This window comes from Canis lupus, chromosome 13 (assembly GCF_048164855.1).
Source record: "Canis lupus baileyi chromosome 13, mCanLup2.hap1, whole genome shotgun sequence".
In the NCBI taxonomy this organism is placed as follows: Eukaryota; Metazoa; Chordata; class Mammalia; order Carnivora; family Canidae; genus Canis; species Canis lupus.
Window position 1 is genome coordinate 51,858,288 of NC_132850.1, and position 21,889 is coordinate 51,880,176.

At 44.8% G+C, this 21,889-nt stretch overlaps 1 long non-coding RNA gene across 4 annotated transcripts; it reads left to right on the forward strand.

Moving 5' to 3' along the window:
* The first annotated feature begins 7,624 nt into the window (after window positions 1-7,624).
* LOC140603093 (uncharacterized) lies at window positions 7,625-20,301 on the forward strand. 4 transcript variants are annotated; one of them, XR_012006142.1, is made up of 6 exons: window positions 7,625-7,733; window positions 8,635-8,842; window positions 16,196-16,297; window positions 17,136-17,228; window positions 17,632-17,731; window positions 19,803-20,301. It is a non-coding gene; the product is annotated as an uncharacterized lncRNA (long non-coding RNA). The 4 variants fall into 4 exon arrangements; XR_012006143.1 differs by having other exon boundaries at window positions 17,632-17,719; XR_012006144.1 differs by lacking the exon at window positions 19,803-20,301 and adding an exon at window positions 18,625-18,971.
* The last annotated feature ends 1,588 nt before the right edge of the window (window positions 20,302-21,889 follow it).

Below are 21,889 nucleotides of genomic sequence, written 5' to 3' on the forward strand. Positions count from 1 at the left end.
CTCTCTGTGTGTCTCTCATGAATAAATAAATAAAATCTTTAAAAAAAAATCGTTACTAATTTTTTTTTAAGATTTCTTTATTTGGGGCACCTGGTGGCTCAGTGGTTGAGTGTCCAGGTGGTTGACCTGACCTTTGGCTCAGGTCAAGATCCCATGGTCCTGGGATCAAGTCCTGCATTAGGCTTCCCCCAGGGAGCCTGCTTCTCCCTCTGCCTATGTCTCTGCCTCTCTCTGTGTATCTCTCATGAATAAATAAATAAAATCTTTTAAAAAAAGATTTCTTTATTTGAGAGAGAGAGAGAGCCACACATGAATGGGGAGGAGGGGCAGAGGAAGAGAATCCCAAGCAGACTCCCCTCTGAGTGCAAAGTCCAGTGTGACGCTCAATCCTACGCCTCTGAGATCATGACCTGAGCCCAAATCAAGAGTCTGACACTTAACTGACTGAGCCACACAGGCATCCCAATAATCATTGTTAATTTTAAAAAAGAGATATAGATTCTGTTTTACTCCATTCTTTCGATCTGAGGAGGTAGAGATCATTAAAAGCACTCCACGACATGGCAAACAGCTAGCACAGTGAAGGCATTGCAGCAGCGACTAAGGATACTAGTTCTGGAGTTGTTTTCTAAATAAGCCTTTTAAACCCTTTAAACATGCTAATAATGGTACTTTTCATTCCTCACTTCCTCTTAGAGTTCGGGTACATCAGAGTATGTTATTGTCTTGAGGTAGTCATTGGCTGACCAGAGATGGTACTTGACCCAAAGCGGTCCAGTGATCATGAAGTACTGGGCCTGAGAGCTTTTTCCCGTAAAGATGATAATATACTAGTATAAGATAAACTTGTCCCTCTGAAACCTGAAAGAATTGTTGCCCCTGTGGCCAGTCGGTTGGTGGAGAGAGAAGGCTAGAACTCACAAAAATAAAAGGAGAGGCCCATGTGGGTCTGATAAGCCAGAGGCAGGGAGAGGACAGGCTCAGGACTCTGAGATGTGAGAGGTCCATCCACACACATCCTCACAATAACTCCTCTGTCTCTAAAGGTGGTCAGATGTCCCGTGTTTGTTTTAAATAACCAAAAGCTGTATGTGCATATTTTCATTTTAGTGTTCCAAGTGATGACCATAAGCTTGAGACAAAGTAAATCTTTAAATCTATGGAAAAGAAATAATTATGGCAATGAAATAATTAATTTGTTCTCTCAAACTATGTTGTATTTGAGACTGTGGAAAAGTTCTGCATAAAATGTCATGAATACAACAGACAATACTAAGAGAGTTGGAAGACTGGGAGAAAATATTTGCAAAAGACACATCTGAAAAAGGACTATTATCCAAAATATATAAAGGACTCACAAAATCAACAACAAGAAAACAACCTGTTCGAACGATGGACCAAAGACCTTAACAGACCCTCACCAAAGAAGATATCCAGATGGAACAGGAATGTGAAAAGAGGCTCCACATCATTTGTCATCAGGGAAATGCATGTTAAAACAACAGTGAGGGGCAGCCCCTGTGACGCAGCGGTTTAGCGCCTCCTGCAGCCCGGGGTGTGATCCTGGAGACCCAGGATCGAGTCCCACGTCGGGCTGCCTGCATGGAGCCTGCTTCTCCCTCTGCCTGTGTCTCTGCCTCTCTCTCTCTCTCTCTCTCTCTCTCTGAATAAATAAATAAATAAATCTTAAAAAAAATAATAAAACAACAGTGAGATACTACTACATACCTATTAGAATGGCACAAATCTGGACCATTTGACAACCCCAAACACTGGTGAGGATTTGGAACAATAGAAATTTTTACTTATTGCTGATGGGAATGCAAAATGATAGTCATTTTTGAAGACAGTTTGGCCATTTCTTAGAAAATGAAATAATATCTTACCATATGATCTAGCAAACATGATCCTTGGTATTTAACCTCCAAAATTGAAAATTAATGTCCGCACAGAAACTTCCTGCACACAAATGTTGATAGCAGCTTTGCTCATAATTGCCAAAACTTGGAAGCAATCAAGATGTCTTTCAATATAGATGAGTAGATAAATAAATGAACAATAGTGCCCCCAGACAATGGAATAGTATTCAATGCTAAAAAGAAATGAGCTATTAAGCCATGAAAAGACGTGGAGGAAACTTAAGTGCATATTACTAACTGAAAGAAGTCAATCTGAGAAGGCTACAGATTTTCCATTCTGGAAAAGGCAAAACAGTAAAAAGATTAGTAGTTGCCAGGGGTTGGGTGGTGGAGGGATGAATAGGCAGTGCATAGAGGATTTTTTAGGGCAGTGAAATTACTTTGTACGATACCGCCATGGTGAATTTATGTTATTATACATCCCTCCACACAACACCAAAAGGGAACCCTAATGTAAACTACAGTCTTTTAGATATCAGTGTAGATTCCTCAATTGCCACAAATGCACCACTTGAGTGGAAGAAGTTTTAATGGGGAAGGCTATATATATGTGGGGGCAAGGATTATACGGTTAATCTCTGTATTGTCTTAATTTTGCTGTGAGTCTAAAATTACTCTTTAAAAAAATGCATTTTGGAGCACATGGCTGGTTCAGTCAGGAGGAGCATGCAACTCTTGATCTCGAGGTTGTGGGTTTGAGCCCCACCTTGGGTGTTAAGGATCACTTAAAAAGGAAATCTTAAAAAAAAAAAATGAAGCAATTTTTTAAATACAAAAAAAAAATCGTGATTCCTGATCTCAAGAAATTTAAGATCCATACACAAATATCTGCAGACAAAGAAAAATATAATAATCTTCAGATGGCTAAAATAACATACCATTTAGGATGCTTTTGGCTCCAAGAAACAGAAGACTTAACTTAAAATGCCTTAAAAAAGAGAATCTCACATAACCAAAAGTCTGGAAATAAAGTGGGTCCAGGGTTTGTTAGCTCAGTGGCTCAAGGACATCATCAAGGACCTGGTTTCCTTCCACCTTTCTGCTCTGCCATCTTCAGGGGATTGACTTTGCTCCTGAGGCTTGATCCCTCATAGATGCCAGATGGCTATTTCTTCTCTCAGAATCAAACCTGCACGCAACAGTCTGAAGCCTGGTACGCAGAATGTTCTTGATTCCTGTTCTAAGAAAAACTTTCCCAGGGACCACCAGCTGACTTCCCTTCACATTTCCGTTTTTATGCTAGTTGCCGACAAGGAAGTGGAATTATCTTTATTAGTTTAGTCTAATTAAAAGTTACCCCTGATGACACTGTATGGTATAACTGAAATTCGCTAAGAGGGTAGAACTTAAAGGTTCTCACACACAAAAGATAAACTTGTGAGCTGATGGATGTGTTAATTAACCTGACGGGAGGAACCCTTTCACAGCGCACACGTACATCAACGCATCATGATGCACACTCAAGTATCTTACAATATCGTTTGCCAAATACATCTCAATAAAGCTGAAAAAAAGATCACCCCTGAGACTTTAGAGGCTCTCATGAGGCACATGACTACTCACTTTTTTTTTTTTTTTTTATTTATGATAGTTACAGAGAGAGAGAGGGAGGCAGAGACACAGGCAGAGGGAGAAGCAGGCTCCATGCACCGGGAGCCCGATGTGGGATTCGATCCCGGGTCTCCGGGATCACGCCCTGGGCCAAAGGCAGGCGCCAAACCGCTGCGCCACCCAGGGATCCCATGACTACTCACTTTTAAACAATATTGGATGCTGGTTAACAGGAAAGGGGGATATAAAATGACCCTCGAAAATAAAAAAATAAAAAATAAATAAAAATAAATAAAATGACCCTTGAATGGGCAACTAACAGTCCGTTACATGGGCCAAGAGGACAAAATTTTAAAATATTGATAAAATAAAATGGAGTATAAATTAGCATCAAAGGTAGTAAGAAAAATCTAGATAAACTATAAACTAAGGGGCACCTGAGGGGCCCAGTCAAAGATATGACTTTGGCTCAGATCCTGTATCTGGCCAGTACCCGGGCTCTGTGCTCAATGGGGAGCCTGGTCTGCTTGTCCCTCTGCCCCTTGCCTCACTTGTACACACACACACACACACACACTCTCTCTCTCTCTCTCTCAAATGAATAAATAAAATCATTTAAAAATACCTATAAATTAAGAAAAAATATAGCATAGTTTAATGGGAAGAAGAAAACAACAGCTGAGGAAAATCAAGATCTAACTGAAATACTAAATCCAGAGAACTAAAATACAAAAAGGATGAAATGACAAAATCAGACCAGCAGTTCTCCAAGTGTGGTTCTTGGAGAGGCAGCACCAGTGTAACCCTGGGGAATTGTCAGAGACGCAAAAAATCGGGCCCCACCTCCAAGCTCCTGAATCACAAATTCTGGGAGTGGGGCCCAGCATTCTGTTTTAACAAGTTTTCCTGGTGATTCTGATGTGGCTAAAATTTGAGGATCCAGGGATGCCCGGGTGGCTCAGCAGTTTAGCGCCTGCCTTTAGCCCAGGGCGTGATCCTGGGATCCCGGGATGGAGTCCCACTTCAGGCTCCCTGAAGGGAGCCTGCTTCTCCCTCTGCCTCTCTCTCTCTCTCTCTCTCTCTCTCTGTCTCTCTCTGTCGCGTGAACAAATAAATAAAATCTTACAAAAAAATTTGAGGATCCAAAAGGAAAATAGATATCTTAACCCATTAAGACTTGCAAAACTTTAAAAATCGATAGGCAAAAAGGGCAAAACAGAAACCAGTGCCTGGACCAATTCCAAGGTTACCACCCTTGTGCTGGGCAAACAGGTCCTCTGAGCCTCTTTACTCCCCACCCCGTCCCTCTTCCTCTCCTGACTGACCACCTATTTGGTTGCCTCACCAAAGGCAAAGTCAGTGGTTGTCACCCCAGGTACACTTCAGAATAACCTGGAGAATATTTCAATAATGTGGCTGTCTTAAATAAACCAAATAAGCCGGAATCCCTAAAGGTGGGGGCCTGGCATTTGTATTTTTAAGAAATCCGCAGGTGATTCTACTGTGTACAACCACAGCTTTGAACCACTGGTTTAGCGGCTCTGGGTTAAGAGCTGAAGGTCAGAGGGGCCACTTACACTTTGTGGCTCCCTTCACCTCCTCACATTTGCTGCTCATATCCCACACAGCCTGGCTGAGAATAGGAAAAAATGAAGCCAACATGTGAGCAGCTCATTTCTTTTCTCTAGTAAGTTTACATATACCTACCCTACTGACACACATCTAACCCTCAAATAAAACCACCCAGCATGGGAAAGCATAGGCCAAGGCTGAAATCCTTGACTGATGTCTTGTGTTTTCTAAACACCCGCTGGGAACACAAGGTCCTTCCTCACTTCCAGCCAGGGCTGGTTCCCTGGCTCGCCAGCAACCTCCCCGTGCTGTCAGAGCAGGGCAGCTGCTTTGGATGCCACAGCATGGGCCCCACAGAGGCTGGGCATGGCCATTAAAAGCAAACCATGGTGGTCAATAACTCAGCCAAGCACTCCCTTCAAAAGTGACCCTACCTATGCTCATCTGCTACTTTGCTTTCTCACCAAGAATGGGCAACCCTTTTTTTTTCAATCTTGGTCATGTGTTTTAGCGAGTTTTCCTTCCTGGCCCATTTTCATCCTCTCCCTGACATGCATGATCACTTATCTCTTAATCTAATGCAGTGGACTCCAGGGGCCCATGGCCCATTCCACTGACTCTTTACTGAATCACCAGTGCCTACAGGGCTTATAAGTCACTTCCCATTGGCTTGGAGAAAGGTTTCTGGAGTCCTGAACATTAAAGGACCAGAATCCAGGCCACTGGTCTTGAGCCATTTCCTTGACTTACATGTCTCTACAGACAGATTCTTTCTCCTCTGCATGCCTTATTGCCTACCTGCCCTTACCCACTCTGTGAATAGGACCTGCGGATTCATGTCCCCAGTATGTCCTTCAGCTCCCTTCACCTCCCAAGGTCCTCCCATCATAAATCTTAAATGTCTGTATCAGTGGTTATCAATCATAACCTGAGATTAGGTAGATAGACCATGCTTTGTAGTAATGTTTCTTAAGAAGGTGAGGGCAGAGAAGAAACAAAGAAGGCTATAAGAAGGTAACTTAAGGAAATGTATATAGAATACATAAATAATGTATAAAGGGATCTATATTAACGTATTATTACATATAATACATAAGCTCATACACATATAAAGGAATTTATGTATAGAATAATTATACATAAATTCCTTTATTTTATGTAATGATAATATCTATATATATGAATTCCTAAAAAATGTATTATATATAATTTTATGTTTTGTATATTATATGTAACAATATAGCTAGTATATTACATAATATGATATTAATTATATATTTAAAATATACATATGATTACATATTACATGTAATTGTATTATATACAAATTCCTTTAGCTATTACATGTAATTATGATATTATGATATTTGACATAATCTAATTATGAAATTAGACATATGTATGAATTCCTTTATATATATCCTTAGGAAATTATATATATGCACAATATAATTACACATATAAAGAAATTTATAGAAAGTGTGTAATATATGTTAATTACATATGATTACATACTATGTAATTACAATATATAAAATTCGTTTATGTAAACTTTCACATGTAAAAATATACATAAATCCCTTATATACCACCGAGCACCATTAACAGCCCCCTTAGGAACATTGGCTCTTCCCCTGAACCTTCATCTTTTCATCATGTCCCAAAGGCTTTGCTCTCACTTGCTGCCTGGGAGTGAGCACAGTTCAATGGCCTCTTCACATCTGCCCTCTACTTTTAAGTCTCACTTGAACCAACAGACACAAATGATGCTCCTGAGGCTCCTTCCTGTCCTTGAGCCTCAACTGAGCTGTATCTTCCCAGCAAAGGCAGAGCTGGATACAGGAGAAGAGGATCGTGGAAAGACCAGAAGGTGGCCATGGTAGATCAAGTGAGAAGAAGAAGATGGAGAGGACAGGGAGGTGGGTGACCAGCTGACCTGATTTGCCAAGTTTCAGTGCTAAAACTGGGACAGTCTTGGACAAACCAGTCTTATGGCCAAGCATGGCATTGTATTCTTCTGGAATGGAACCTCAGGTGTGGCAGTGAGACCTTACTTAACGCAAGCATTTCCTATTTGTTGCCCTGTGAGCACGCAAGAAGTTAATTTCCCAATTTTATTTTTTGCTTTTTAAAAAATTAAGCAACTGAAAAAAAATTAAACAACTGGTGCATCAGTCATAGAAAATTTAAATATTCAGAGAAGCAAGAAGAAAACAAATGTCATTGCTTGTAATCTCACTTCCCAAAGAAAGCTGTTTTTATGATTCTGGTGTTTCTCCTTCCAATTTTCTCCCGCACATACATTCTAATTTTCTGTATATATGTAAATATGCTAAATTTATTGTTTTTATTAGAGAAATCAAAGGTGTCAGGGGAATAGCAGAATCATTGGGCACAAATAAAAGATGGCATCCTAAGGGAAATGAAAAATAAAACATGAATGATTAGGTAAACTAGCATAAAAATGAAGAGCAACTGAGCTGTGTTGGGGGCCATGGCCTTGTTCTGAGGCATCAGCGGAGCCCTGTGATTGTGGAGGCAGGTGTTCTAGAACCATGCAGCCACGCTCTTAGCACTCTCTGGTGGTGACCTGGGTTCTATGTCTATTCCTGCACTCCAGAACTCAAGAGCCTGGGCAGCACATTCATGAGAGGCTGTCTCATGGAAAGAGCTCAGAGAACTTAAGCGAAGGTGACTAATTGGGAGTACAGAAAGGCCTTGGGGCGGGGTGGGGGGGTTGGGGGGAGAAAGCAGAACTATTCATCCGGAAAAGTCAGAAGATCTGAAGGACATCTTTTTTTTTTTTTTAATATTTTATTTATTTATTCATGAGAGACACAGACTGAGAGAGAGAGAGAGAGGCAGAGACACAGGCAGAGGGAGAAGCAGGCTCCATGCAGGGAGCCCGATGTGGGACTCGATCCCCGGACTCCGGGATCACACCCTGGACGGAAGGCAGGCGCTAAACCACTGAGCCACTCAGGGATCTCCTGAAGGACATCTTAATAATCCTCTTCAGGTAGATGAGAAGGTGGCAGCCACAGGGCAGTGACCCACTGTTCCCCATTTTCCCCAAAGTCTGAGAAAGGAGAACGAATAACAAATGTTACCTCTCTTGCGGACTTTTTACTTTGCCACAAAATTTTCATGCCCATTGGATGATCTCATCATCAGAACATCTTTGAGACACCGGAGGGAGGTGCATGCACAAGTTAATTTAGATCGACACAGGAGAAAACACTGTGAGGGTTGTGAAAGCTTCCAAGATTTTTCATGAAAGGCACAGACTCTTCTTTGCATGGTCAATAAAAAATAGAACCATTTTTCTTTAAATGGGGATGCTTTCTACAGTGCCCTGCCTGAGGACAGGGAATAATAAGTATACCTTCCATTTATATAATACATTATCTGAATAGCTTTCATCCTCCTAAATTCGTTGTCTATGAAACAGTCATTTGAGATGGCAGGGATATATTTTTTTCCCATTTTCTAGATGAGGAAATGTAGCATTAAAGAAATAAAGAGATGATGAAATGAGTACTGGGTGTTATAAGTTGGCAAACTGAATTTAAATAAAATATTTTTTTAAAAGGAAAGAAAGAAAGAAAAAAAAAAGAAGTAAAGTCACTTGCTGAAGATCCCACAGTGAACTGGAGAGCTAGGGTATATACTTGACCTAGGAGTCTCAGTTCCCAGGACTCTTGCAACACTAGCTATTCAGCCATTAGCACACATTGAAATCACCTACAGGACTGGTGAAAACACAGATTGCTGGATCCACCCCCAGATTTTCTCATACGGTAAGTCTGAGGTGGGGCCTGAGAATTTGCATTTCTAAAAAGTTCCCAGGCAATGTTGCTGCAGCTGTCTGGGGACCACACCCTGAGAACCACCATGTTACCATGCCCGCCAACTAGACTGGCAACAGAGAAAAAATTCTTAAAAGCCACAGGCCCATAAAAGTTGCATTTAACTTGAAAAATCTCCTCCATGGAACTCACTAACTTCCGACCACCTTTACAAACATCTGGCAGCTGTGTTACCAGAGCAACACAGCACATGCATCTGCTCCAAGGTAGGGGGCCAACTCTTCCCAGTTTCCCATCACACAACACAGAAGTGGAGCAAGAAGTTAAGAAATATTGAACACATATTCTACTCTATGACAGGCTTTCTTTAAGGTATTTTATAACACCCTATTTTGTGTTCCTAGTTACTCCTTGATATAGAAACAGTTATTTGCATTTTACAGATTAAGAAACCGAGACTCAAAAGGTTATGCACCTTGAAAAAAGGAAAGAGAAGAATACCCAGCTTCAAAACAATATTTTTCTTTGACATCATTAATTATTTAGATCCATTACCTGATGTCCATTATACTCATCCTAATTTTTGTTAGGTCCTCAGCACGTTAGTCAATGTGTCTTTCCCCCACCTACATAGTTATTCTCTCCCCAGCCTGTGGCCTTATATCTAACTTCTTCCTAACTCAAAAAGATCTTTTCTGAACTTTGGTGCCAGAATCAGTTAGAACTTGTTAGTTGACCAATTCATTCGATGTGAAAGACCTACTTAAGAAGGAATTAGTTGGGTAAATTTTGGTTCTCATGATGCTGTTTTAGTACATACTGAAATGAAGGATTGTGATAACAGAATCAAATTTTTTTTTATAAAAAGCAAGTTACAAAGGCAAATACCATATGATTTCACTCATGTGTGGAATTTAAGAAACAAAACAAGTGAACAAAGGGGAAATAAAAGAGACAGAGAGAGAAACCAAGAAACAGACTCTTGAGTGAACAAACTGATGGTTAGCCGAGGGGAGAGGAGTGAGGGGTTGGGTGAAATAGGTGATGGGGATTAAGGAGTGCTCTTGTTGTGACCAGAACCGAGTATTGTATGGAGTCTTGAATCATTATATTGTTCAGCTGAAACTAATATCACACTGTATGTTAACTAACTGGAATCAAAAAACTTAAAATATAAAATTTTAAGAGCAAGTTGAAAAACATGAAAGGTATACCTTTTTGGTAAAAATAAAATCCTGTAAACACACATGTACACACGTAAATGCACAGACTCACATTTCAACACTCTCAGGAAGAGGATACATCAAAGATATTCACAGTGATTATCTCAGAACCGGAGGCTGAGATATGGTGACTTTTTTATCTTCTACAATTTGCTTTTCTAAAGCTTATCATTTTTCTTCCACGGGTATGTATTATTTTGTGTTAAGAAGGCCTTCTTTGCCAATCCTTAAAATCTCCCTCTTCACACTAAGTTCCTTTTTTTTGTTTTTTTTTTTTCACACTAAGTTCTTTACATTTTCCTAGTGTTTCTCCTCTTAATTAACTCTTTGGCTCTATCTTCCTCTCTATGCCAGAAAATAAGAGTTCTTTGGGAACAGAAAGGGGAAAAAAATCCAGCAGGCCACTTACGCATAGTTCAAGGAGAAAACAGGACAGCTACCAAACCTCCCTGGGCTCACATTTTATCTGTGCAGTGAGAGCACTTGATTCAAGGGCATCTAAGAACTGAACATATATAATAATTATTTCTTCAGGACTCTTGGGCTCTGCGGGGTATGATTAAGAATGGACTACACCAATTCATAAATCTAGACGATTTATAACAAGAGCGAAGTTACTCTAATAAATACTTATGGAAATCAATGAACAAAACTTCTATGTTGTACCAGCGAGTAAACAACGTGCAAAAATTAATAGCTGAAGTTTGAAGCCCTCGATAGAGTAGTAAATTCTCTAGCAATTCTCTGCCCCATTGAATCTGCTTGAGACTCTGGGTCGGCGAGGACTCAAAGCTGTGCAAGTTTGAAGAAAGATTGTGCTGCGTGAAGCAAGCGCTCTCTGGGGAGCAAGCCTCAGGGCCAGGCCTCTTCCGGTCCAGATCTTTCGCCAGTGAAACAGGAACCACCAGGTGATGCCCCGGGTTCCGATGAACTCGCTTGGTCACACCCGGGTGCCCTGAGTCAAACCACCACCCACTTAAAGGGAGTGAGTGGCTGTCCTCTGTCCCCAAGAACAGAACCACCTCTGTCCTCTACGGACATTCGAGGCAGAAAGGGAAGGCACATGTCTTCTTTCATACGAGTTCATGGAAAGGATGGAGGGGGCGGGAATCGTTCACTGAGCAAAGAGAAGTATTTGAAACTCGAACATCTCCGAGCCTGCAGATAAACATCTATAAGCCTTCAGAATAAGACCTTGAAAGGGAAAGCAATGTCTGGCCCCAAGTGCTTCACCCAGACGACCCTCCTGAGGAAAAGAAAGGAGCCACCCCTCCTGAGGCCTAGCGGGGCTGGCCTGAAGGCTGGTCGCTTAAAGGGATGATTGTTTTCTAAAGAGCCTCAGGGAGAGCCAAGTAATGAAACCCCTTCGTGCTTCCAATCCGGGGCGTTGGGCCCTGGCATTCTCGCTGCTGCTCCCCGGCCTCACCCATCACTGTCAGCATCAGACCTGCCGGGTGGGAGCGGGGAAAGCAGAAAAGAACCACTTCCCGGCCCTTGCCCTGGAGCTTAGGGTGGGTGCATGGTGACTGCTGGACACCTGATGGCCAAGGCGAGGCACCGCGTTGCTGCAACCCCACTGGAGGGGTGTCCGGGGTGTCTCTCCTTGGCCCTGTTGCTGGAATGACTGTATCCCACATCACGTCCGCCTTGAAGTGATGTTTTGGGATGTGTGTGGTGGAAAGCTGCTGCTGCCTCCCCAGCCGGCCTTCCGGCCCCGAGCCCCAGCCACGCCACCAGCGCCCCCAGGGCGGCCGACCGTCGTCCTCCTCCTCCCGCCAGCGCTCCCAGGCCCCGGGGAGAGCGAGGGGCAGCACCTCGCACACCAGGCCCCGGGCACCGGCTCCCTGAGGACGTTTCCTGACCAACCTGAGGCAAACGCTGAGCGGGGCGGCCTCGGCCTCAGCAGGGCCCAGGCCCGCACCTCGTATCCGCAGAGGGAGCAGGTTCCTGGAAAGATCCCTCCGGAACCTTGACGAGAAGCTAAATACACGAGGCGCAAAGTGGTTCGTAGCCACAGTCTCGCATTCACAGCCACACTTGTGTGTGTGTGACTCTGCGTCGGCGCCCATCGTCCCTGGCCTCCCACTTCTCCAGAGAGGCCCCGGGAAGCGCTACCTCACCGAGCAGGCTTCTAGAAGAGCGGGATCTTCCCCCCCCCCCCCAAGCTGGAGGTAGCGTGCCTTAGGCCCTCCTGCAAGAGAGCCAGGCCTTCCTTCCCCCTTCCCGTCCTCCTCAGGTGAGGAAACACTTACTCTGCCCACCCCCCCCCTTTGAAAGATTTTATTTGTTTATACATGAGAGGCAGAGAGAGAAGCAGACTCCCCACAGGGAGCCCGATGTGGGACTCGATCCCGGACCCTGGGGGTCAGGCCCTGAGCCAAAGGCAGACGCTCAACCGCTGAGCCACCCAGGCCTCCCTCACCCTGCCTCTCTACAACGTACTGGAACACCCCTTCTTTTGGCAGCATTACGCTGATTTGGGGGTTTGTTTATTTGTTTGTTTGAAGACACAGAGGGCACGAGCAGGGGGAGGAACAGAGGGAGAAGCAGGCTCCCCGCCGAACAGGGAGTCTGATGCAGGACTCGATCCCGGGACCCCGGGATCATGACCTGAGCCAAAGGCAGACGCTTAACAAACTGAGCCCCGCGGGCGCCCCTGCACTGATCTTTGTTATCCACTCTTCCCCTCTCCCCCAGTTTCTCAGGGGGCACTGTTCCCCCCCCCCCCCCCCAGTTTCTAAAGCTGCTTGTGGAGGCAGATGCAAGGGGAACAGCCTGGTGTCTGAGGAGCTTCAGCCTCACTCCAGCAAGTGAAGCTAGAGCAAAACATTTGAAAAGGTCACCTGATAAGCAAGGTGGATGGCACACAGGCCCATGGAAAACTGCTCAGCATCATCTGTTATTAGAGAAATGCAAATTAAACCACAGCGAAGTACCACCACACACCTATTAGAACGGCTTTAAAAGCAAGGGGCATCTGGGTGACTCTGCGGTTGAGCGTCTGCCTTTGGCTCAGGTCATGATCCTGGGGTCCTGAGATCGAGTCCCACATCGGGTTCCCTCTGCCTGTGTCTCTGCCTCTCTCTGTGTGTCTATATGAATAAGTAAAACATTAAAAAAAACAAAAAAAAAAAAAAACAAAAAAAAAAAAACAAAGGGCACCTGGCAGGCTCAGTAGGTTAAGCGTCTGACTCTTGGTTTTGGCTCAGGTTGTAAGATCAAGTCCTGCATTGGGGACCTTGCTCAATATGGGATCTGCTTGTTCCTCTCTCTCTGCTCCTCTCCTCCTCTCCCCTGGTGATAAATAAATAAACAAATAAGCTCTTCTAAAAAATGTGAGAGAAAATGACTTAAAAAATCAAACTAACAATACCAAGCAGTGGTGAGACTGTGAAGCTACTGGAACTCTCATATTCTGCTGGTGGGAATATAAAAGGGCACAATTTTGTGGTTTCTTATAAACCATCTGACCTGATAACCCCACTCCTAACTGAAATAAATATCTATGTTCACATACAACCTTTATACAAATGTTTATGGCTGCTTTATTAAAAATCACCCAACGTTGGAAACACCCCAAATGTCCTTCTACTAGGAAGGGGCGAACAAAGTCTACGATGAACTATGACTCAGCAATAATAAGTAACGAAGTACTGACACCTGCTACAACGTGATGACCCTCAGAAACATCATGCTGCAGGAAAGGAGCCAGACTCAAAATTCTACATACTGTGTGCTTCCATTTATATGATATTTATGTGATGTTTTTGTAAAGGAAAAACCATAGGGACAGAAAACAAATCAGTGGCTGCCAGGGATGGGGGTGTGGGGGCAGAGGGGTTGTCTACAGAGGGGCATGGGGGCAATTCTGGAAAAGATGGAGCTCTTCTATATCTTCATTGTGGTGGCGGTTGCACAAATCCATATGTTCATCAAAACCCACTGAACTAGGCACATAGGGTGAATTTTACCATATGTAAATCATACCTTAATTTTAAAGCTAGGAAGCCAGAGTAGGAATCTGTCTTCAAGCAGGCCATGTGAGTGGCCGTGACACCACCTCTCTAGGCAGCCTTTCCTGAAGGGGCATGTCACTGCTTCTCCTCCCCCTTCTGTAGAAGAAAGATCACATCAGAGCCCCTGAAAAAAATGCAGCTTCCTCATAGGCTTCTAGCTCTGGAGATTATCTATTGCTGATTATCTGAAAGAGGTGGCCCTAAAAAGAAAGTCAGCTTGTATGGCCGGTTAAATCCAACTGGAAGGGGTTGTGTCAGGGCTGCCCTTTATAAACAATGTCACACAATCAGTGGTCACATAGTAAGTGGTAGTCACTGATGTCGAACATGGTCACCGTTAAGCCATTTAACTCTAGGATAACCTCCGAGGTCAAAGTGTTGGGAGGCAGCCCTGCCTGCCATGTGGTGAGTGCATGCCAAGCTCAAGAAGGTCCCGAACCCCAGATTACCCTCTGTCCCTCCCCTCCACCACACCGGGTGCCCCCACCACGGGGCCACTGTGCTGGTGAGCAATGTCTCTCTCACTCTTTGGCCAGAAAGCCATCTGACTTTGGCTCAGAAAACAGAGCCAGGTATAGCTCGGAATGGACAGGCCCAGACACCTGGGTGGCTCAGGTGGTGACCCAGGGGTCCAGGATCGACCCTGTATTCCTGTATTGGGCTCCCCTCAGGGAGCCTGCTTCTCCTCTGCCTGTGTCTCTGCCTCTCTCTCTCTCTCTATCTGTATCTCTCGTGAATAAATAAATAAAATCTTTAAAAAGAAAAAAGAATGGACAGACCCCCATTGTATTTTGTTTCTCTGATGAGCAAAGTCTATTTCAGGGCCGGTTTGGAAGTAGGGGTTCCCTCTATCTTATGTTCCTGGGAGCCAGCCTGCCACTGGTTCTGGGAAGAATCCTTTGGACCAAGGATGAGCGAGGGCCTGGATGGCTCCCCGAGCTGAGTTCCCTTCTAGTGTGCCACGCCTACGGAGGGGCCCAACGAGGCAGGCCACCGTCCTACCGTGGGGGCTGGAGGGTACCAGAATCCGCCTTACCTCTGGTTTCTGCCTCGCCCTGGCTCCAGGCCTCCCTCTGTCCATGATCCTTCTCATCAGTCTTTCCTGGCTCTTGGTTACCCTGACCAGCAGCCTCCCCTCAGGGTTACTGACGTATGACTGAAGCACCATAAGCCACATATCCTCAAGTGTACAATTGGGTAGATTTTGACACGTACATACATTCAGGAAACCATCACGAAAATCAGGAGAGAAAACGTGTCTATCACCCCCAAAACTTTCCTCATGCTCACTTTGTAATCCCACTCTCCTGCCCTTGCTTGCTCACCCCTCATTCTCAGGATCCACTGATCAGCTGTCACCATAGACTACATCACAGTTTTTAGAGTTTTATATAAATGCAATTGTACGAGTATCTCCCTCTCTCTCCATCTCTCTCTCTCTCTCTCTCTGCTTTCAGAACAATTATTTTGAGATTTATCCATGTTGCTGAATTTATCAAGAATTCATTCCTTTTTATTGCCGAGTAGTATCCTCTCATATGGCTATACCACAATTTGTTTGCTCCACCATTCATTTGCTGATGGATATTTCAATTGTTTCCAGGTTTGAGGCCACCTTTCTCTTAAGCCAGCTGGGCTGGCAGTTCTTTAGGAAACATCCAGGCTTCTAAGGCTTCTAGATGCTCTGACCTCTCTGGCCATGGTGGGAGTGGTGGGAGTCAATCCACAGAGTATGGGCATAGTTGTGGGGAGAACTGGCCTCTCCATAGACCCTTCAACTTCTCCCCTTCTTCCCCGCCACCTCCATGCCAGCAGCCTCTTAAATCACAATAGTCCCTTGATTTGAGCCAGGAAGGGAGGTGACCATAGGTGTACTGGGAGGAATGGACAGTTTGATAACAACATCTTCCACGGTGATACCTCCCACCATTTCAACCCTTTCAGAAAAAGGCAAGTGAGTCTCTGCAGTATGGTAGGTGGCTGACAGCTTTTATAATTCTGGCTCTTAGAACATGTTTTTAAGAGGTCAGTATAAAATACCTATGGCAGTGCTTCTTAAACTTTGATGTGGACCCAAATCATGACAGGATCATGCTAAATTGCAGATTCTGATGCAGTAGACCTAAAACGGGGACCTCAGGTTCTAGATTTCCAGCAAGATCCTGGAAATGTGATGCCACTACTCTTCAGACCACACTCTTGGAAGGGTATGTAATCCCTCACAGGTATGCAATCAGTTAATAATTGCTTTTTAACAAGTGTTTAATCACTACCTATAAAACTCCACTAAATATAGGTTAATTCTAGTCCTCCCATCTCCTGAAGATCCCTGCAGCTATTCTGAATTGGCCAGGGCCTCTGACCAAATGCCTCTAATGCTCTCTGGTATCGAGGCCCGGCATTTGAGCTAGGTGGAATCAAAATATCTGATGCTTATCTTGTTTTCTTCTTTATCCCTTAGTTTCTGAGAAATACTAAGTTCTAGAGCTAAGATGTTACAGAAATGGGTTATGGGATAGGCTGAGAGACTGAAAAAGAGAAAAGAAACAAGGGTACAAACAGGAGAGAAAGGAACTCCTAATTACGGTCCCAAGGCTGTTCCAGCTAGGGGCCCAAGGACTGGATGGTGGTGAATCTGAGCCATGCGCGAAGTTTCAAGTTGAGCCTAGATCTCCAGAAAAACTCCATATGGGTCTCACCTGGTCCTCTGTTCCCACAAAATACCCCTACCCTTCCTTTCATTGGCCCTCAATAATTCCCATGTTCGAGGAATGGCTCGTTCATTAATTTGACTCATCTTCTTAAAGATTTTATTTATTTATTCATGAGAGACACACAGAGAGAGGCAGAGACACATGCAGAGGGAGAAGCAGGCTCCCTGCAGGCAGCCCGATGTGGGACTCGATCCCAGGACCCTGGGATCACAACCTGAGCTGAAGGCAGATGCTCAACCACTGAGCCACCCAGGTGCCCCAATTGGACTCATTTTTTAGGCTGTATACGCTTCCCCAGAGCCTAACTCTAATGGAATCTTTTTTTCTTTAGGGACCAACTATCACGGACTTCACTAGAGTGGAAATGAGCTGGTGATGGTCACTGTGGAGATCACAGATCTCTTGAGTACAAAGTTTTGATAAGGTGATTCATCCATTCATGCAAATGAATATCCCCTAAAATGTGCAAAAGTTCTAGGGCTACTGCCCCTTCCATCAAGGAAGAATGAGACAGAAACTGACATATCAACTCTCATTCATGTTGGGAGGCACAAATTAAACGTTTGAGGAGATCAAGGAAGTGTCACCTCTAGCCGCAGGAAATAGGAGAAGGCAGCCTGCAGCAGGTGGCTCCTACCTGGGTGATTGCTAGGAACTTGTTAGGAGGAAAGTCAGGATGCTCCAAGTGAAAGGCGCAGAGGTGGGAATGCCTGCTGTCTTTAGGGAAAGGAGGTCACCCAGTCTTTGTGTTGGGAGGAATGGAACAGGAAGACGGGAAGGGAGGCCAGAGGCCCACCCTGACTCTATTACTCCCTGAATTCTATTAGGGGTTAATTGAGGATGCAGAAGTAACAGAACAAAAATGGAGCTCTCGGGTTGACGTGGCCCCCAAATGCTCTGATGAAGCAGAGTGAGGTGAGTCGCAAGGTAAGGAGTCCAATTAGGAGGCCACCCTATCAGTCTGGGTAGGAGGGCCTTGGCCAGCAGGGGCTTCTGGGAATAGAAAAGGCAGGTTAGATAAAGGAGTAGGGAAGTAGGATAGCCCAGAATTGGAGGCTCTGAATGTCAGGGGCGATGGACGATGGAGAGAAGGCAGTGGTCACATTGTGACTTTGAGTCTCTCTGGGAGAATGACAATCCTGAACCACGAGTTTGGTTTTAGTTAAACTGAGACATTACATGAAGTTGTCCAGCAGGCAGTTAGGAACGTAAATCTGTAGCTTTGAAAGCAAAGGCCTTCTGAAAACACACATTTTGGTTACGCAGAGGTCCTTCTAGAGACAAGCAAACAAACACATGAGAACTGGAACTCCACACAGTGCTACTCACTGAGGCTGAAAAAGTAACAAAGACGAGGTCTTTCCCTTGTGCAGTTTTCAGACCCATGGGGGAAACAGGCCCCTCCTGCCATAACAGATTTCAGTGCCTGGGATGCGGGAGGTGCTACAGTAGGGGGGCATTCGGGGTGCTGCCCAGGAGGAAACCCCCGGAGTGGATGAGAGTTCTGAGGAGGCAGGGGCATGAGGAAGCAAGCTCTTCTCCCATCGGCTACATTTGGGGGGGGGGGGTGCTTACAATGTGCCAGGCACGATGTATAGACTTGTGACCACTGTGCCACACTGTCCTACTAATGTCTGCACTCTGCAGGGAGAGGAGAGACATTATTTATTTAATTATTTCTTTAATTGGAGTTCAATTTGCCAACATATAGCATATGACCCAGTGCTCATCCCGTCAAGTGCTCCCCCTCAGTGCCCATCACCCAGTCACCCCAACCCCCTGCCCACCTCCCTTTCCACTACCCTTTGTTTGTTTCCCAGAGTTAGGTGTGAGAGGAGAGAAGTTAGAGGACGTGGAGGAGAAATCGAGATACCAAGATGCCCCCGAAGTAAAAAAAGAAAACAGTTTCAATGATAGCAGTGGTCATCGGTGTTAAATGTTACCAAAAAGTCAAGAAGGATAAGGACTGAGCAGAGATGGGCTGCCTGGGTGTCTCAGTTGGTTAAGGTCTGACTCTTGATTTTGGCTCAGCTCATGATCCCGGGGTCATGGGATGGAGCCCCGTGTTGGGCCTGTGCTGGGCATGGAGCCTGCTTGGGACTCTCTCTCTCTCTTGCCCTCTGCCCCTCACTACCCCTGCTCCCACATGTGCTCTCACTCTCCCTCTTAAAAAAAAAAAAAAAAAAAAAAAAAAAAAAAAAAAGAACTGAGCAGAGATGACTGATTTGGGGACTTAGAAGGCATGGTGACCTTGGGTGGTAATTTCAGTAAAGAAGCATCAGAGGAAGTTATATTCTAAAAATTTAAGGAATGAGCTAGTTAACAGGAAGTGGAGGACACTGAGTAGAGAGGTCTTTTTTGAGAATTTTGGTAATCAGAGAGGAAACTGAGTGCTGGTAGTTCAAGGTGAGAGCAATTTCAGATGTGTTTTTTTTTTATTTTACGGTAAGAGCGCCTGGGGCATGTTGGTACTCAGAGGAAGAGGGAACCAGTGGAGGGGGAATGTTTAAAGACTGGGGAGATAATAATGACCTAGATCCCCGCAGGAGAATGTAAAAATCTCAGCTGCTGGCCTCTGGGGTCTCTGCCCTGCACCTGGAATCACCCAGGTGGTGGCAGCCCTTGGTGGGGAGAATGGGGCCCCCGTCGGTTGGACCCTGAGTCCTTCTGGAACCAGCCTGCCCTGGGCAGTGGTTTCTCCCTTGTGCTCCATTCCCCTGAGGCTGGGTTAGTGCTCTGACACCCAGTTGCTTCTGCCTCTCATCTGTAAATAAACTCTTGACCAGTCGCAAAGATCTCCAGAAACTGGTTTCTCTAGTCCTAAACACCAGGTTGCCCCTGATATCCAATGACAGCTCCCCACCATTCGTCTACCTAGATTTCTATGAACCCCAGCTTTATTTACACCAACACCCAGGATTTAGGACTTGCTTTGGAAATTTGGCTAGTTGCCCTTCTCCCAGAGACTTGACCGGGAAAACACCTTTTTAACCCACAGCTATTAACAACCTGCCTTATTTGGACCAAATAACTGGCGTTCAGCTGCCTCCAGATTAGCTGAGCCTGCTGTTGGCTCAGCTTCGGTGTAGAGAGCGGGAGAAATTGTGACAAGAGCCTTGGGACTGCGAGAGGGGCTGCATGCCTCCCTTCCAGCAAGTTTAGAGGAGGGAGAAGAGGAAGGAGTTCAGGGGTCTGCCTGCAGCTCCTGGGTCTGCAGCAGATCCACCGTCCACCTGCTCATTCCTTTCCTCATCCCCTCAACCACTTGTTTAGCTGTTTACCAGTCAGCAAGTTTCGTGAAACACCCACAGTTTTGCCAGGTTCCAGAAACCAGAGGCAAAAAACACTAAGAAGCCTCAGGAAAGACTGAAACCAAGCCCATCGGTGACTCAGAGACCTAGACTCACCCAAATTTGCCTTGCTTTCAGCCAAGGAGAAAGGGAAAAACCTGTTTTATGTGTTCATCCTGCGGCCTCCCTTAACCATTAGGATTTCAGGCCTCTCTCACCTGCCATTCCCCCCTGGGAGGTGTGAACAAAGCCATCATTTGGCAATTCGGGGCCACCCAGCAAGCACAGGGTGCCAAATCATTTAAAGACCTTGCCCTGGTTGCCAAAGCTAGAGGTGGGGATGAATGCTACCTGCCTAATGCGTCTTGCTGTTCACCAAGGCAAGGGGAAAATGGGTGTTTTCAACATTTGAAACTCAAATGTAACCCCAGGCCCTGCTCCAGCGGAAGCCCCTACAGCCTTCTCAGACTTCCACCGCATAGCGTGCAGAAACCAGTGGTGGCCCCAGTCACCCCATTCCCACCCTAAAGATACCTGCTTCCAGCTCCTCTTCCTTCCCACGTGGGACCCAGAATCCTGCCAGCCTTAGGGGCTCCTCCGGGACCAGAAAGGAGCCCAGCCTTGGGCCAGGGAAAGGAAGAGGCGAGGCTACCAGCTGCAAGGTGGGGTGAAACTCAAGACTTTAACAAAGGAGCAGGAAGGGTGTTCCACCCCACCCCGGCCCTGTCAGACAAGGGAGTGTGCAACAGGCCTACATCCGAACGTGCTTGTTTAAACATGGATTTGTATTTGTTTTTAAATTTCGGATTAAAAGCAAAAGTATTGTTATGGTGGAAATTTGTAGGATATTGAAAACGATTAAGAAGAAATAAAGGTCACCCAGAAATCAGCACCGTTCACATTTGGTCTGTTTGGTGTGCTTCCTTTGCCTATATATACGCGAATTAGGTATTTACAAAGTTGTCTACAACATAGTTAATGGCCGTGTAGTATCACGGAAAGAAAAGTAATGATAACAGCAGCTGGCACATAGAGTCAGCAGGCTTACACAAGAGCAACCCATTTAATTCTGGGACTTAATGAGGCAGATGCTATAAAATTATCCTCAGTTTACCAGTAAGGGGAAACTGAGGCACAGAGAAGTTACTGAGTGAGGAGCAAAGGTATGAATGCGCTCAGCCACTTACTCATCATACCACAGTGTAATTTACTGAACCCCATCCCAGTCGGTGCTTCACTATCATCCACAATCCTGAGTCGAACATCCTCGAATGCACACTTTTGTAAACATGCCAATTATTTCTTTATGGTAATTCCTAGGCCAAAGGGAAAATTTACTTTTAAGGCTTTTGATACGTATTGCCAAATTTCAGGAACATACCAGGTTATATTCTGCATATATGAAAATACTGCGCTTTTTTTATGAATGCTTACCAATGCTAGTAATTTTTTTCTTTGTGGCTTATTTGGAGAAAATATTCCTCATGGTTGTTGTTGTTGGTTGTTTTAATGTACACTTACTCGTTTACTTGTTGTTTCTTTTTAACTTTTTATTTATTTTTTTGTTTGAGAGAGAGAAAGAGGGAAGGAGAGGCAGAGGGAGAGAGGAAGAAATCTCAATCAGGCTTCATGCCCAGCACGTGAGCCCTAAGCAGGGCTCAATCTCATGACCCTGAGATTATGACCTGAGCCAAAATCAAGAGTCAGATGCTTAACTGATAGAGCCACCCAGGTTCCCTTTGTTTACCAGTTTTATAGAAATTTTTTTCATAAAATTATTTATTTGAATTTTTCT